We start from the raw sequence: 15,449 nt of genomic DNA on the forward strand, positions 1-15,449 counted from the left end.
AAACACTGGTTTATTTGATTAGCCTAAAAGTGTAAAATTTCCCCCTAATTGCCCGAAATAATACCTAGGAAGAAAATTGATCAATAGTTTGGGGAGAGAAAATTTTATGGCACCTACCATCTCCAGCTTTAGACTTTACCTCATTTAATCTTCTTTAAAAACCTTGCAAGGCAGGTTTATTTCCATTTCTACAGTGAAGGATCTAAGTACCTTGTCAAAGATTACACAGCTAATAAGTGTTAGAGGCAAGATCCAAATCAAGGTTAGTCTGCCTCCAACACACGCCATGTCTTTTCCATTAGAAAGCACACTTGCTCATTTTTTAATACTACTTAGAACCATTAAATATTTTCCATATAGGCCTCAGATTGAACTTTATCATCAAAATCCACTTATTCAACTTACTTGGTTTGTCACTTATGTTTTTGCATTCTGTGTCCAAGACAGCCCTGTATTGGTCACATCCTCAATATAGTAAGCTGAGCTGTTCATCATATTGCCTAAGGTCCATTAATGGCACATACTTTCCCCTTGACCTCAGAATTTATCTTTTTTGTAATTTATGGATGCAAATATTTTCAAGGTTTATTGCAGATAAAATGGTCTCCAAATCTTATTGTCAAACACAGTGGTTAAAAATTACAGAGGAATCCTGCAAATGGTGTCTCACTAGCTACATCAGTAAGAATTACCATTTTCATTTCCTTTGGAAGGGAAGTGTATGCCATATAAAATTGTCCATGCTGGTCACCAGTCATGACATTGCCCATCACCACCTACAGATAAATTGTAATTTTGTCACCCACTGAATTAGTCTCTGGGTCTGGTTTTCAGAAATCTGTGACATATAAGATAAGGATTTCTTTTAGGGAAATCAGAATATTTCTGGTGACTAGTCTTCATCTTCAATTTAAATCTCTGGGCTCATAAGTTTCGTTCTGAAAAAGTGCCAAATTCACTAGTGAGTGAACATAGAATCAACCAGTCAAACCTAGTAAACTCTTTATTCATAATAAAATACTCTATGACAACAAATACATTGTCACTCAAAATTTTACTTTCTTTCTGTAAGCATTTGCTTACAAGAGGGAGTAATTTAAGTAACTGTTTTGCCCTACATGCCATACCTGTGTCCCCTCCCCTTACCAATGGAAATAAGGTCATTATTGCTTTTAAATCTAATCAATTTTAGATAACCCAGAACCGTTACAGAGACCTCCCCACACTTTCTAAGGTTCTGTTCCTCTAGAACCACTTCTACTACTAATTTCTATATAATTTCAGCTTTAACTAGAGAAGGAGAATGGCTCTGAACGATATTAAACTAAAAGATTTATTGTAGGTGAGTGGATTTTCAACAAAGGTGCCAAGGGGGATGAATAATCTTTTCAATAAGTAATGGGATAACTAGATATTTACATTAAAAAAAGAACACCAATGCTTACTCACAACATAAAAATTATTTCCAAAAGGTTCTAAACTTAAACATAAATCCCCAAACTATAAAACTTCTACAAGAAAATACAGGAGAAAATTCATGCAACTTTTGCATCACAAAACTTCTTAGGACACAAAAATATAAAGCACAAAAAAATTTGGTAAATTGGATCTTATCAAAATTAAAAACTTCTGATCTTCAAAAGACATTGTTAATAAAATGACAAGGAGGGCCAAGACCAGGAGAAGATATTCTCAATACATATTTCCAACAGAGGACTTACATCCAGACTGTTTAACAAACTTCATGATACAAAGGCCAAAAATCCAGTAAGATAATAGGCAAAAGATCTGAACAATTACTTCACAAAAAAGATATATGAATGGCCGATAAGAACATGAAAAGATATTCAACATCATTGTCATCAGAGTTGCAAATTAAACCATGAAATATCACTAGACTGACTAATATTGAAAATGTCTGACAACTATAAGTGTTGATGAGGATATGGAGCAGCTGGAACTCTCATGCATTGCGGATGAAAATATAAAATAGTTTAACAACTTTAGAAAAGATTTTATAGTTCTTTATAAGCCTAAAATTACACTTAACCATACAACTCAATATTCCACATCAGAAAAATGAAAACATATTGTCAAAATGAAAAATTTTACGTGAATGATTACAGTAGTTTTACTCATAACAGCCAAATTGGAAGTAGTTCAAATGTCCATCAAAAGGTGACTGGATAAACAAACTGGAGTGTAGCTTTCAATGGGGGACTAGGGTGAGGCATAGATGAAACAGGAATAGTAGAAAGTTGATAGTTGTTGATGTTGAATGATAGATACATAGGGGCTCATTATCCAGTTCCATTTACTTTGCATATATTTTCCATAATAACTATTTTTTAAAGTAACATGGCAACCATTTTCAAAAATTATCTATTCATTGATCTAGTTACTCCCTTTCTGAAAAAGTTATTCTAGAAAACAACCAGAAGGAGGAAATAAGCTACATGCTTGAAAATAATCATCTAATCTGATTTACAATGTTGGAAAAATTGGGAAGACCCCAAATATACAAAAACAAAGAAATGTTCAAGAAATCATACTTTATAGAATAGTGTGCAGAATTATAATTCATTATGATGAATAAATAACATTTATTATGTTCTAGGCCCTATTCTGAGCAATTTAATTGCCTTAACTCATTTATTATGAATAATATGTAGGAACACTAGTTCATTGAACAAATATTATCCACTATAAGAGCCAGGATTGTGCTAGGCCCTACGAAAATAAGTGAGCAAGAAAATGTTGTTTTTTAGTCTCATGGAGCTTTGAAAGTCTGTTGGAGGAAATGGATATGTAAAGAAATAACTACAATAGAATGTAATTAGTTTACTGATAAGGAAAATAAAATGCTTTTCTTTTGATTTAAGCAGCAAAGTGAACACATAACTGTAGTTCCTATATGATATCTACATAAGGGCACCAGGAGTAAAGAAAAAGGCTTGACTCCTTCAGGTGATATAATTATAAAACAATTAAAATTTTTATGTTGAATTCCTTTAATTTTGCTACAATCTTCTAAGTATAATAAAATCAAATACTTATACAGCAGATAATCAATTTAGTAGCGAAAAGGGTTTATTACATAACAATTTTATTGGAATTTAAAAATTTCTAATTAGTTTAGCAAATCTTTCTCAGGCTTCTCCTACTAATCAGTGTAACAGAAAATGTATTTATTGGTCCTAATCCTCTGTATACTGAAAGTCTGATCTACTTACTCTGCTAAAGTAGCTCTCAACCTGGCGCTGCATCAGAATCCCCATGGGAGTTTTAAAAACCTAATGATGGCTGACCCTCACCCCAAGCCAATTAAATTCAAATCTCTGAGGGAAGGATCCACTGATCTATTGGAAGAGCTGTGGATCATTTCAGAAATTTTTACTTAGGTCATTACTGAGCTCTTTCCATTCAGGATGTTTGATATCCATAATTACTATACTTGGGGCTGGGAAGATAATTAAATTTACCGATGTAAACACTTCAAAAAGTAATTAAACAAAATATAGGCCTGCCATTCTTTTTCCGTATTCTAAACGTGTTTGCTCTGAGGAGTGTGAATTTCAGATGACTAACCACATACAAGGCAACAACAGGCACCACGCACAATGAAAACAGCAAAGTTAGTTATTCCCTCTGACCAGTATTTTCATCATTCCTCAATACACAGAAAAGACACCACAAAGAAAGAGAAGAGAGGATGCATGCTACCTGAAATAAACATCAGGGCTCAGACAGGAGCCCAGAGATGACAGGCTGAAATGTGATCTTGCTGCAGATGAAATGACAAGCAGTGACAATTCTCTCGGTCCACCTCCTTCCAAACAGCTAGTGTACCAACTTATGCTTCCACACAAAGATGAGATGGCTCAAAGGGGAGATGACTCAAAGAGATGAATAGTGTCAATATTTCCTCAATCTTGTGAGCTACGTTCTCTTCACACCTTGACTCTTCCTCCATAGGCTACATGGAAAGGGGTTGTACGGCTACTTACACTCTCCCACGCTTTGGCAGGCTGTCCTGGTAAACTTTCAGAAGGGACCGGGTGGAAGGCAGGGATAATAGCTGTTTAACTTGCCTGATACAGTACTTAGCACAGTAACACATGCATGTGGATGACTAATAAGCCATGGAGTAAAATTAGCCTAATTCTGCTCAGATTTCTTGTTTCATCAGCCTTTGGGGAGACAATGATAATTAGCTGAAATAGCTGGAGAATAACACTTAATCATAGAAAACCAATGCAGAAAAATTACCAAAAACAAGTTGTCGTAGCCTAAGGTACATTTCTATCTGAGAAAAAGAGCAAAATTAAGCAACCCTGAAGTCCTCCAAGCCTTACATCCTAAAATGTTGGGATTTTTTTTTTTTTTCTTCTCTTTTTAGTATAATCACTCTGGGCAGACATTTGACTCAAATTCTCAGATGGGTCAAGCTTTCCTCGACCTTATCAAATAATTAATGTGAGATTTGTATAGAAACCTTCACAGTTTATTTTACTCATTAATGTAAAATATAATTAAATGCACAGCAATGACTCTCAATTAATTGCTCAATTCCTTCAAGTTTAGAGATAATCACTTTTTCTTACACACATACAGACCAATACTGTTTTAGATACACTAACTTGCATAATGTTCAACGAGGTAATTAAAAACAAAAGGAAAGAGAGCAAGCTTTATCTAAAATAAACTGTTTCAGCTGCTTGAGTTCAAATTAAGCACCTTTCTGAAAATGAAAAGTGTGATTAAATAAGGGTATGGTTATAAAGTGTGGGTGGTTAGATAATCCGAATTGCAGAATAGTTACAAGCTGTGCTTTCCGCATCCTGGAGAGCCCTTTAAGGCTTGTTAAATACTATTAAGGTGTCAATTAAAAGATAATTAACTTCATAGCAAAACTGACACTCAAGATAGGGAAACTTTTCCATGCACTTCAGCAGTATAACAATACTGAAACAGAAACCCAAAGAACATTAGCTGCAATACATTTTAGATGGTTTTTCTTTTTAATTTCCATGCTATCATTCTGTAACAATGATAACTTCCAAGGGCTGCAGCTCACAATCCCACACAGCCTAGGTGTGACGAGGTGTGAGACATCAGGGCTGTTTCTGACTGCAGGCTCCCTCCATCACCAGGCCTGCCGCTCCCCTCCTAAAGAGAATGAGGTCTGGTGGGTTTGAATTGTTCTCATATTTCCTTTTACTTTTGGAAAATAGTTAACCAAGATTCATGACTGCTTTAATGTAATGGCTATGCCAAATTATGACTTTGATTCTGCCTCCCTACTGCCTTTTTATATGATATTTAATAAAGTCGCATATTGCAAAGACTAAGCCAAGAAAGAAAAACAGTTTGGGAGCACCTGTTACTGCACACCTCTAGGGTGAGAAAAGCAGAAGTAGGAGGCACACCCACAGACTGCTAATGCTATAGTGTGCAGTGACGGTGAAGGCGAAATATATTCCAGCGAGCCATCTGCCTTCTGACAGAATCTGCAACAGCGTCAGCAGTGAAAATCATCTCAGAGACACAGGCTGAAGATCAGCTGTGACCTCTTCAAGAGCAAAGATCAGCACCGCTTCTTCTACTACAGCTGGTTTAACATACCCCCCTCCTCCCGCCCAGGTAATGTTTTCACAGCTCTATCCTCGTTTTATTTGGCTTCACACATCCTTTTGCCTTTGACATATGAAATAGGCTGGACTATCTGAAGCCTGACGTTTAAAGGAACGGATCTGAAGCTCTCTCTTGCTCTCTCTCTCTACTGTGACTTGAAATTCAAAAGCACACACACTAGGCTGCTGGGGGATGGCTATGGGATGTTATATTTGGTGTACAAGGTATTGATTGTATGAATGAGCAATGCCTTGAACCAGGCTTGACAGAGGTTAGCCAGAGTGGAGCTAAAACCTAAAACCTGAAATAGTGGGATTGGCTCTGCAGAGCTTGCACAGTATCTGACACACCGTAGCTGTGCAAAAAAAGTTTGGCAAGAACCAATGAAGGAGTGAGTCAGTGGATGAACGAATGAATGAATGAACAAATGAATCCACAGGGGCCAACTAGCCAAATAAGGCAATCACCACCACTTACCATTCCTGCCTGCCTTCGGATTCAGCTTTTATATACCTGTTTCTGCCCAGCTTTTCTTTTCCCTCTATACCTTCACAATACACCCCCAGACCCTCCTGTTTTTTAGGCTCATGGTTTCTCCCAGACTTTTCCTAAAAACCTCCTATTCACCCACTCCCCCTCGTACTTCTCCAAGGCCTTGTGCCCCAGTCCGCCTCACATACTGCCTCCAAAGAGACTGTATAAATTGTTGATAAACCCCTGGTTTATCTGACTCAAATCACCTAAAATTATGAAGCCAAATCATAAATCACAGTCCCTGTCAGTGTCAATTTTCATCCTAACAATTTCCTCTCATATTACCCCATTTTAAACTATTCTAGGTTGCTTTATGAAATAATTTATTATTTTAGTATTTAATATACCGTGGCATTTATCTTCGTAATCTATTTCTATGTGGTCACTATTACTATTTTTAAAATGCTATTGTCCATCTGTTTCCTGTGGGATGATTCTAGTTCAGAGGGTCCTATCGTGCCTACACGTGGGGCTCCACAAAGTGTTCAGAAAACAGAATCGCTGGAGTATTCAGTGGTGGGGACAGACACATGGCAAGACAATTCCAAAAAGATGCACCTCAACTGTCTTGTAAGTAATGCACTGAGCAGCACACTTTACCTTGATTGAACAACTGCTTTGAGAAAGAGATTTTTTTTTAATGTCAAGCATCAAACTCTTCAAACAATTCCATACTTCCCTGGTTCTCATTCTAATTTTCATCAGAAATCAAACAGAAGAGTCTACTTCAAGGCAATACCTTTTGCCTCAAACAAATGTGATCAAAAAATGATATCCAACAATGGTATTATTTATGTTTTGGGGTTAGTTATGATTACTCAGAAGTGAGCTAAAGATGAGAAAAAAAGGAACCAGCCTCCTAGCTTGAGAACGTACATTGCTTGTTCAGTCAACTAAGAATGTTCTATCCTAAGCTTAGCTTTTACCTTGACCTCTGGTTTTCTAGTTGCTCCTGGTGTTGATAGCAGGAAATGTCCCAGCCCAAGCACAAATGTGATTCAGGCATGTACCAGCAAGCCTGGAGTTAGAGGGAAGCCTCCAGGAGACTCGGGCTGGAAATGAGAGTTAACAACAATTAATTTTTAGGGGAAATGGAGAGGAAGTGGGAGGGGCCAAAATTTGACTCAAAGATAAGAGGCCAGTCATTGGACTGAAGGGAAGTACAGTGTCCATCATTCTTATAGTCCACAGGCCCCACTCCCCAAGGACTCAGTCAAAGGACTATGACGGGGTAAAGTAGAAGCAAAAATTCTGGTTTTTTGTGTTTTGATTTTTTGTTTTTTTTAACTACAATTGGCATGGAGAGGGCAAGATTGTCCTCCATATTTGTACCAGAAGGTACCATTTGCATTTCTGGGCCAGAAATTGATCCAGAATCTTCTATAAAATAGGAATGACAAGAAAAATATTATTTTTTGTGTGCTTATTTGGCTCTAGGCAGTGTGCTGAGTGCTTTATATACATTGTGTTGTCTAAGAGATCTCAGCAGTCTCAACTGCAGGAATTCTCAGCTTTAGCCCAGGTACCAAGAGCAGCACCTACGTACAGTTCTGGTCAATACAGGAAGTCTCAGTGGCAAGACATCTTCAGGGAACATCTGTGGCATAGGTGCTGAATTTGGTATCTGTAATAGTCATTCTCCAAGATACCTCCCACCAAGCTCTCTGCCTCCTGGTATCCGTGCCCATATACAATCCCCTCCCATGTTGACTGAATACAATTAATCTGTGAAACCAGTAAAACATTGTGGAAATGTCAGTGTTTGACTTCTCAGGATAGGTCCTAAAAGACATTGCAGCTCTAATTTTTTTTCTTCTCTCTTGGATCATTTGCTCTGTAAGAACAAATGAACACTCAAACCACGAACACTCAAACAGCCCTGTGGATAGGATACGTGATGAGGAACTAAGAGCTCCTGCCAAAAAGCCAGTGACAGATTGAGGCTTCCTGCCAACAATCTTGTAAGTGAGCCATCTTGGAAGCAGATCTTCCAGCCCCAGTCAAGCCCTCAGTTGACTTCATCCCAAGCCAAAAATTTAACTTCAGCCTCATTAGTGACCTCAAGCCAGAATTACCCAAGCCTAGCTGCTCTGAATTCCTGACCCACAAAATTGGTGAAATGATGTTTATTAATTTAAGTTTTGGAGTAATTTATTACATAGGAATAGACAGTATTATTGATTTTGTTACTTTGGTACTTGGAAGTGGAGCATCAGAGTAACAAATAACTAAAAGTATAGAAATGGCTTTGGAAAAGGCAGTGTGCAGAAGCGCCAAAGACTCTGGGGAGAGTATTGGAGGGAGCCTCATGTGCAGTGAACAGACAGCAGAAGCCAGAATGCCTTTGAGGAAGGTATGAGTCGGGGTTGAAAGGAGATGTGCAAAAAAGTCACTGGAAATTGGAGGAAAACAGATGCTGCTATCCTGCAGTTATGTGGAAAGCAGAAAAATGTACCATGTAAAATGGGATGACCTAGTTAAGAAGATTTCAATGCAGGTGTTTAAGGTGCTGCTTAGATGCTCCTTGCTGCTTATAGTAAAATGCAAGCAGAGAGAGAGAAGCTAAAGGAAAGACTTAAAAAGGAACAAGGACCTTCTGGTTTTAAAAATCCCCAGCCTCTCCAGATGACTAACAAACATGTTATAATTAAGAAATGGCTTTCAGGCGAAGATGAAGTCCAAGACGTTTCCAGGAAAATACAGTCTCATACAGATTTGATATGGTGCCTCAGAGAACTGTTCAGTCACACAATAGGGCTTCTAAGAAACTTTAGGGTGAATTTCCTCAGCAATCTCAGAAGCCCAAGTTAGAGAAGGACTTATCTCAAAAAGATTTGCAGATATGGTTTCTGTCTAATGAGGAGCACACAAAGTTTTTAAGACAATTATTTGGACAGAAACACCACTAGCTTGGACTGAATGAGACAGAAACAGCACAAAATGAAAAAGAAGAAGGTTTTGGTCTCTCAAAATTCAACTTGCAGGGAATAGGCTTGAAAGCTACACAGCTGCAACCCTGGGTTAGGGTTACCTTTCATGGAAAAGGATGAGTGAGTCAGAGAGTAGAAACTAGAGCCTAAAGGGCAGATCCATGAACCACAGAGAAGTACAACTACATCCTAATCTAGCAGCTTCCAAAATATGCCCAGTTAGATTTCAGACCGCTGGTACTTGTGTGCCTCCTGTTTTCCACATTTTTACATAGAAGTGTTTATAGCAGTTATCATATGCCTATCCCACCACTGTCTGTTGGGTGTGTTAGAGGGAAATAGTGTGTCTCTCTAGGTTCACAATTGTTCAGATTAAGTGCAACTGTACTCAAGGAGTTATACTTAAAAAACTATACCTGAGGAGGTGCATCTGTATCTGGGCCTGATTTAGATGATGGGATTTGGGACTTCAATCTGAAGTTGTACTGGGTTGAGATTTTGGGGGGTCTTGTGAGGGGTGTGAGTGCATTTTGCATAAGGAAGAGATATGAATCATCAGTAGCTAAAAGGTAGACTAGTTGTCAGCCTCCAAAGTGGTCCCCAATGTTCCCTGACTCCTGTATTTTATATATATATGTATGCATATTATATATAATTTTACCATTATAAAGAATGTGTAGGACACCATTTATACTTTCTAAACAATCAATAATACAATAAATCAAGTTCTGATTTGTAGTGTTTGCTGATATTCATAATATAAATGTTCCCATCATGGCTGATTTCAAGCTACCAACATAATGTCACTGAATTCAGAGACAGAATGAGATTGAGATGTGCAATAGGACACACCTATATAGTATTCTCTCCATACAGATGCAAAAGACATAAAGAACCATGAGAGTATCAATAAAAGAAAAATGGAGGAAGTGAGGAGTTTTGAGGATTTATTACCTTAACTTCTAATATAATTTTTAAAATAAGGTTTATATAGTTTAATTTTTAATAATGGCTGTGTTTTACAATTGGCTTGCAAAATTCTTAAATGCTAACAATTAGCTCTCAAAAGTAGGTATGAGCCAGCTTCAGCCTACCTTGAACTGAGCCTCCTGTCAACAGCACTGCGCATGACCCATCTTGGAAGCAGGCCATTCTGTCCCCACTCAAGCCTTCAGATGACTGCAGCCCCACCTAGCATCTTTTTTTTTTTTTTTTTTTTTTTTTGGCTGTGTTGGGTCTTTGTTGCTGCACGTGGGCTTTCTCTAGTTGCGGCGAGCAGGAGCTACTCTTTCTTACGGTGTGCGGGTTTCTCATTGTGGTGGCTTCTCTTCTAGTGGAGCACAGGCTCTAGGTGCGTGGGCTTCGGTAGTTGTGGCTCGCGGGCTCTAGAGCACAGGCTTAGTAGTTGTGGCTCTCGGACTCAGTAGTTGTGGCGCATGGGTTTAGTTGCTCCGTGGCATGTGGGATCTTCCCGGACCAGGGCTTGAACCTGTGTCCCCTGCACTGGCAGGCAGATTCTTAACCACTGTGCCACCAGGGAAGCACCCCCACCTAACATCTTGACTACAACCTCATGAAAGACAGAAGCATCCAGCTGAGCCATCTCTGAATGCCTGACCCATAGACTCTGTGAGATACTAAATGTTTGTTGTTTAATCCACAAAATGTCGAGGTAGTTTTCACTCAGTAACAGATAATAATATATCAGCAACAGCTGTAGCCATGGGAGAAGTTGCCTCCTTAGGTAGAGGAGTGCAGGAGGAAAATGGGGAGTCCTAGATAAGTAAGAGCAACGTTTCATGGCGGTACACTTGGCATCTCTGTAAGCACCCCAAAACTATTCGAGAGAAATTTAAGAGGGAATTGGAGTTTTACCAGGGTTGTTTTTTATTCTCATATTACCAGTGAAGTAGCTGAGGCTCAGTGAAGTAGCTGAGGCTCAGAAGGATTAAGTAGCACATCTAAAATCACACAGCCAATAAGCCAATAAAAGGTAAAACCAGGGTTTAAACCCAAATCTAAGCCTATGCTCTCCCAGGGAGACCTTAAGAAGGTTATTGGTTTTTAGAACATGTTATTGTTTATGAATAATTTGATGCCCACCCAATCTGATGAGGGAAAGGGATTATTTCTACTTTAAATTTTTTTTAATTGATATTTGTATAGCTAGTAACCAGAGCTGAAACTAGAAAATCTTCAAACTTCTAGTCTAATGTTCAAAAAAGACTACAAAATAAGTTTATTTGAGTATAAAATATGATCATGTGTATAATTAAATATTAAATGTTGTATACAGAAAAACTTGAATTCAGAATTCAAGTAAAATTCAGAATTCAATAGCCTTGTTATATCTTACTAGTCTTTCTAATTTACAGTTAGAGGCAAGAAAACATGTAACAAAAGTAAGCTTCTATGGTCAATAAATGTAGATATTTTTAAGATTTATTAAAATTTTTACTTGTTCAAAATCAGATTTCTTTTGGGCCTTATCCAGTTTGACCCAGGACCTATGGGCCCCTACTAATTTGCATGATTCCCACATACAGTATTAAAATATTTCCAAGCTCTTCAAATTATTCACCTTAACAGCTTTTCATAAGCACTTCACATAAATAGTAACACGGCTTTGTTTTCCAGATGACATTTCATGTGTCTAAATAATTCTACCAGACTTTAATGATTACATCAACTCAGGATAGCAAAGAACAAATACCAAATTTAACTTGGAACAATTTTAACGAATTCCACATTTGCTTTTCCTCTTAAGCATTTACTATTTATGACTTGGTACAGTAGGTACAGTGGTGGAAGCTCCATTAAAAAGGCCTAGAACTCTAAAGACTGGGATGCTCTCTGGGACTATGTTTGAGCAACATAAACCAAATGCCCACCCCCCAGCCCCGAGAGGTGGATTGTAAGTGTGATGATTAGAGAAACAGGATGCATCCAAAATCCAATCAGGAATACCAGAATATGGCTGCAGTCCAATCAAACCGACTAGGGTAGAATCTCAGGAAGGCATAAAATGATGTGGTCAAAGGAAATGACATCTAATTAATTGTACTGTAATTTGTAGAAGAATGTGTCAACAGAACTGGGATGGTCTTCATAAGAATCTAGGGAAAGGGAAGCAAAGATTCAGGGAAGCAGGTAACTATTCTAGGCAGTTTCTAGCATCAAATAACTCCAGACATAAGCTAGAGAATGGTCCCATTCCAGAAATAAAATGGTCCCATTCTCCTGGATTAAACATTCTCAAACAGTTTGGTCTCAGGACCCTCTTACACCTTTAAAAATTATTGAGGACCCCAAAGAGCATTTTTATATGAGTTGTATCTATTGATATTTACCATAATAGAAATTAAAGCTGAGAAAATGTTTAAATGCAAAATAATTGTACATTCCTATTAGCTGTCAGAATGACGACATCATCACAGATTCCACTGTAGACTCATGATGGAGAGTGAAAAAGGCAAATAACCTCTTAATATTATTATAAAAATGTTTTGACTTCAGAGATGCCTAAAAGGGTCTCAAGGACTTGGAGCACACCCTGTGGAGCCCTGTCCTCGATGATTCCAGTTGAACAACTGTCTAAGGGTGCGTTGACTTTCCATGTGAAACTTCCTACGGGAGAGAAAGGAATTTACCTTCTCCGCAGTCTACTCGCCTGCCTCGTTCTCAACAGCATTCTGATTTATATGCCAGACTGGAGCAACAGGCTTGTGGGAAGGGGTTTTTGCCTGAGTCTCCTCAACTGCAGTAAAACCATATCTTGGTTTCTCAAAGTTGATGCAGAACATTTCCCTCTGTAAAGCTCAAATTCAATCTCACTCTCAAACCTCACTGATCAGCACTCTCAGAAGTACTGTAAGCCACATGTTCATAGTTACGGAGCCACAGAAAAAGTTAGAGGTATGAGTATATACACTCACTGAGCACTTACATATTCCGAGTTCTACATTCTGTGCTCAGTACTTTCCATAATATGCCATTAATTCCCACCCTGTGAGTTGGGTCTTTATAATTCTCATTTTAGAGAGGGACGAACTGAAGGGTTAAGACATTACACAAGATCATACTGGGATGTGATAAAGCTGGAATGTGAAACTTTCAATAATAACAATTGCAAAAAAAAACAGCAATTGATTACATTCTAAGTGTGTAAAAACATTGCTCTAAATACTTTATGTGGGTTTTTCATTTCTCACAGCAATTCCATAAGATAAATACTATGATTAATTTCCCATTTATATTTGAGGAAACTAAGACACAAATCGATTAAGTGAAATATGCAAGATCACACAGCACATAATTGGTGGAGCTTGAATTTGGCTGAACCCAGGCAGTCTGACTCCAGGATCCATGCTCTTAAACCCTACATTCCATTCCTTTTAGCAATCTTGTTTAATCCCAAACCTATGCTCTTAGCCTCTTATGCACTGCCTCTCAGGAAGTCTTCCAAAGAGACGCTTTGCAAAGAGGCACCATCTCCTGGCTGCAGAGTATGCACTACGGCTAATCAGTTACAATAAGATCATCTTCATAACACACATTTGTATACAAATGTATATAAACAATGCAGCTGGAAACAGTTAGGAGTAAATACACTAAATGTCTGTATGTTCTAAGGAACAAACTTGACAGAAAAACCAGTGGTTAACTTTATGGAAGTATTAAAGAATAAAAACTAAGTATAGAATGAGAGAATCCTAGAGTCTCAGAATTGTAAAGGGTCATAGTTACTACACAAGCAGAAAGGGCAGGTTGACTATGAATGGAGAGAATATTTGAATGTACGTAGAGCTTCAGACTCCACATTACTAAGCATGAATAATCTAAGGACTTTGGCAAATAAGGATAATTTCAGGCACTCTTACCCTACCTGTCTCAGGAGTACAAGTGAGGCCACTGGCCAGTTTTAAACATCCATTTATTTCTTGTGTACTCGAATTCTGAATTAGAGTAATAAGCTGTTTAACATCTTTTTTTTTTAAGTATATCACTGTTAAACAGAATTAAAAACTGGTTCTTCAGTAATGAATTTTATGAATGCAGAATTTTTTTAAAGAGTATGACTGAAATTATTTTTTAAAGATATACCTATCACACCTTGGTTTCATCTATATGGTTATTTATTATCCCTGTTGGCAACTGTGATGATGATTTAGCACTCTGGAATCTTGCTGACTCAAACTCCGTTTCCACTGGTAATAGTTCCATTTAAGTTTTTTTACAGACAGTTGGATATAAAGATGAACTTAGAAGTAATTCCTTTGATATTCTTTGATAACTTCAAAAAGGAAGAAATTTGGAATCTGCTTTTCAACTGAAAAATAAGTGCCAGTCATAACTGGTTCAATTCTTCCTGACCTGTGGCATTTAAATACTCTTCTTCCAGCCTAATTCCCTTTGTCCTAACCAGACAGACACTGGACTTCAGAGCTGGTAAGGAGAGTTCATGCTCCACTGTACTGACTGTAGTACTATTCACATGTAGTCACAAAACAATCTCTCTCTCACTACCCTTCCTTCCTTCACTCCTTCCCTCCCTCCCTTGAAATTCTGGACAGCTCAGGTCTTCTGTTCCAATGATCAACTTGCTTACTGGTTATAAAAATGTTCTACTCCTATTTAGAGAGAGAAGCTGGGAGTAGAATACTATCTTGGATTCAACCAAGCCTAACTGATTCAAGACTTTTCTTACTATAAGCCACATTATCAAAAATTGTTTAATAATGATTTTAAGCTACTTATACTAAAACACTTAAAAACGTGTATGACATTCTAGGCCCACATTTTTTTAAATTGGTTCTGTTTTAGGTTGAAACAGGTATGGCCAGGGGTATGGGAAAATTAAAAAAAAAAGATTTTAAAAAAGAGAAGGACTACAGTGAAAGGAAAACTTACATGAAGTTTTCAAAACTAATCGACACATTACGTGTTTTTGTGTGTGTGGGAGTGTGTGTCTTAGACAGCGAGTGGCATATAAAACACTGGACAGCATGAACAAGAGAATTCAATATGCAGATCATATAGAGAACATACATTTCAAAATTTTTAACTGAATTTGGTTGTGTAATTAATTATCCAGACAGCAGCAGCTGATAGACTCAAGATAGAAGAGTTCAAAAGAACTAGGATAAACATCTAAGAGTTTATAACTAACATCTATCTGTTATTAGTTATATCTCATAGATGCAGGAAATCAATATGTGTTCCTCATATCAGTTACTGTTTGTCCCCAAATATCTCTTGCCAAAGCACCTTGGTGCACAGTGATGGAAGATAAACAGCGAGAGGGAGTACTCTTCAATTTTTAGTTTTCAACATTTCTACGGGATGGTGTGT

This window comes from Phocoena phocoena, chromosome 18 (assembly GCF_963924675.1).
Source record: "Phocoena phocoena chromosome 18, mPhoPho1.1, whole genome shotgun sequence".
Taxonomy (NCBI): Eukaryota; Metazoa; Chordata; class Mammalia; order Artiodactyla; family Phocoenidae; genus Phocoena; species Phocoena phocoena.